We start from the raw sequence: 4005 nt of genomic DNA, 5'->3' as shown, positions 1-4005 counted from the left end.
TCTGGAAAATTCTTAATACTATTTGGGCGTCATAAATAATCTTAAGAACATAAATCTATCAAAGGACCTTCTTTCGACCAGCTATGTACATAGGCGGATAAGATCGCAGACCCATCGGGAGCCTTATGACGTATTTGGGCGGCGTGTAGTCGTATTTTTTCCATAAAAGCGCTTGTTCAAATCTGTTTGTTTTACAATCATAAAAGGAGGAATTCGCTATCTAGAGGTACCCAGGATGGACAGATACGTGCCTAACGTAGAAACGGCAAGATTATCTTAGTTATAAAAAAAATGAATTTGTTGTCCCCGGGGTACCCAAAACGTAAATAAACTACATACCTTACGCGAAGGCGCAAAAATAATCTTTTAATGAGATATTAGGTTGGGGAAAAAGAAATTCATTATTTTTACGTGAATTTCAAGACTTTATTTAACATGTTTCGGATTGTCCGAAACATGTATATATATAAATATATTTGGGTCAAATATACACCGTTTTGTTTTATAATTTGTTGCCATTTTAAAGGTAGCTTCATAATGCCTCTCTCATAGAAGTCTTGGTCCCTATTGGCGAAAAACTCTGGTAATCGATTTCCACAATCTTCTCTTGATGCCAATTTCTCATCACTATGAAAGTTTTGCTCGCTATTGCAAATTTAAGAACTGAGCTACCCGAGGTGTGTCCGCTGCCGCGAAAGTGGGAGCGAAGAAGTCCTGCAACCGCCACGGAAAATCATTCAGTTGCAATTTCGGTGATAATATATAAGCTATTCTCCTTTATACAATGTCCGATACCCGTGTTCCCCAATGTACCTTTTCCCGTTCATTAGCTAGGACAGAATAATTAATTAATTCCTCACTAACTATTTTGAATTATGCAAAATGGTACATGTCTTTTATTGTTCAGCTTTACCTATCCTATTTGTACATCACGGCCACCGAGATTAATTTGTCACACCCTGTACTAATACACATATATTTATACATGTCTATAATATTTAACTCAATAATTCTTTCTATTTTTGTACACGCATTTGCTCCTTCCTCTTGCAGAATCCTTACACTTCAAGTAGAATCCGCACACTTCAAACAACTTGTATTGGAACAAATTTCATACGCATCGGATATTTAGATCGAAGTATCACATCAGGAATTATCTGCATGTCCTTTAAATAATCGACTGGCTCCAGGTAAAAATTGTGCACAAGAGGGGCTATCATAGCCTTCAATTCCAACATAGCAAATCGTTGGCCTGTCATTCATAATTCGCACGTCAGAATCTGTTTGCACATAGAGAAGTAAAAATTACCCGAACTTACCTATACAATTCCGTGGTCCCGCACTGAACGGCAGGTACGAATAAGGATGGCGATATTGTATTTTTTCCGGCAAGAATCTACGACGGTTGATCCAGAAATAATATCAATTTTACAAATAGACAACATTGTTTATTCTCATAGAAATTTACATCGTTGGAAAGATGAAACTTTGCTCTATTTTTTTACATAATCGCCATCTTTTTCTATGCATTTTTGTAGACGGTGCTCCAATTTCTGTATCCCAATGTCGTAGAACTCCGCCGCCAACCCGTTGAGGAAGCGTTTCGCCTCTTCTTTTACTTTTTCGTCGCTCCGGAAGCGTTGGCCACCCAAGTGTTCCTTTAACTTGGGGAACAAGTGATAATCACTAGGCGCGAGGTCCGGACTGTAATGTGGGTGGGGCATTACAGTCCACCCTAAGTGTGTCAAAAGTTCCTGGGTTTGACGGGAGACATGAGATCGTGCGTTGTCGTGAAGCAGCATTACACCGGCTATCAATCGTCCTCGCCGACGATTCTGGATAGCTCGCCTGAGTTTTCTCAGTGTTGCACGGAGCGACGATGAAGTCAAAGAAGAGGTGAAATGTTTCCTCAAAGGGTTGGCGGCGAAGTTCTACGACATTGAGATACAGAAATTGGAGCACCGTCTACAAAAATGTATAGAAAAAGATGGCGATTATGTAAAAAAATAGAGCAAAGTTTCATCTTTCCAACGATGTAAATTTCTATGAGAATAAACAATGTTGTCTATTTGTAAAATTAATGGGAACCTTATTTCTGGATCAACCCTCGTATCTGGATCGAATATTTCAGGACTTGGTCAGAAATTGACATCTCTGTGAGCGCTGAATATGTTAAGATATACAGATGTTCCTCCGGGTATTAAATTTTATTCTACATAATGTTTATGAGTATAATTAGGTGTAATTTATGGACGAAAATTAAAGATTACGATAATACCTACATATAATACGAAATATTAATCGACGCATATTTAGTACGTCTCAAGAATGGCATGCTGATAGAATTACCTAATTAATTTTGAAACGTTTGAAATGTTTCAAGTATGTTTATATATGCATAAAGATTCGTTAAATACGTACGTAGTTGTATATCTTCGCAGTAACTCGCGAAATGAAATGTACATTGGGGTAAAGCCGCAATGATTCTTTCAAACATCTTTCTAAGTACAATAGGTTCTGCAATGACGCCATAGTCAATAACTCCCCTGACTATCCCATCACAATATTGACCTCTTCTCTGACGCAATCCTGTAGCACCAACATTAAATAGAAATGTATATCTCACTACTTCATGATATTTTCATATACATGCAAAAAATAGATTTAGCAAATATGTCTATACTATATATATATTTATACTTATTTTAGAACGTGTATTCCTCATTATTCTCATTTGATTGATTAATTGTAATTGATATATAGAAGAATATACTCCGACTAGCTAATATTTTTGACTTTTAAATAAGAATGTAACTTTCTTTTTAATTGAATACAAACGACTTAGTAATTGAGAAAATTAATCAGTAGCCCAAATAAAATGTATAGCCTGTCTCTGTCAATAAGTACTTGAATTTCCTTGTGTTCTGCTAACAGTAACCAAGTATAGGATTTAGCTGTCGCTGTAGTGTCATGACCCTGTTGAATTTGTATATTACGTATGGCATAATATATCAAATCATCTAGAAAAATTACGATTATACGTATATGAAAGTACTTCAAATGTGAAAGTATCCACTTCTTTTCTGATATTCCTTTCAGTCAAATGATGTTCACGCGAAGTTGCTATTAGAAAATCCAAAATGGCGATTCTTCTTTTTTTCTCTGAATCAAGCAAAAAAGCCCAAGCTGAAACGTTTACCTCATAATAATTTTATTATATACAGTTTTTATGTACTTTAAGCAAACAATATTTAATTAATGTTGAACGTTGAAAGCTGATCGCAAATAATTAATTAAATTATTTTATACCATTTAATTGAAATACTGTAATTTTGTAATATTTGAAAGAGGTTTATATCGAAATTTATGTCGAAATTTATATTTCACTTAAATACTTCCATATACTTCTACATCCTCTGTTTCCGTTACATTACCATCTTCAATAGATTGCAAATATCGACCTTCGTACGTTCGTGATAAAATTTTCTTTCTGCAATAATCTATGTTATCATGAGAAACGACATTAATTTATTTCGCTTGTGTTATGGCGTTATTTTTTAATATTTCAGCATTTTTTATTGCTATTTACTTATAGGCGCCCATATTTACATATCCCTCACTGAAATACCCAGTAAATGTTAAGTGGCTTAATTCTTACGCACTTTTTCGGTGAATCCATGCAAGTGGTATAGTAGCTTCTTTTCCAATCTACTCGCTGACGACAATTTCCATAACCACTCGGAAATGAACCAGGGCCTCAATAACCTAAACAGCATAATTACATAGTGCTAAGAATAAGTCATAGAAAATAATGGAAGTAATCTTTAAATAATCACGTTAATAGCAAAGCAAAGCGAGCTTTAAGATCATCTTAAAGCTCTAAAGCTCACCTTGAAACATGTTACACTAAACAAAAAATTCTCAAGCGCTCCACTAACAGCAGCATAAATTAAGTTAATCACGTTGCGATATATATATATATATATATATATATATATATATATA

General features: G+C 34.8%; 1 pseudogene; it reads right to left on the bottom strand.

The window, feature by feature from the left end:
* Nucleotides 1–873: 873 nt before the first annotated feature.
* LOC106743388 overlaps nucleotides 874–4005 on the bottom strand; it is an 11497-nt pseudogene continuing 8365 nt past the window's right edge.

Source organism: Dinoponera quadriceps, unplaced genomic scaffold (assembly GCF_001313825.1).
Source record: "Dinoponera quadriceps isolate SergipeBrazil2010 unplaced genomic scaffold, ASM131382v1 scaffold1043, whole genome shotgun sequence".
NCBI classification, from domain to species: domain Eukaryota; kingdom Metazoa; phylum Arthropoda; class Insecta; order Hymenoptera; family Formicidae; genus Dinoponera; species Dinoponera quadriceps.
This window is presented reverse-complemented; position numbering and strand designations above follow the sequence as displayed.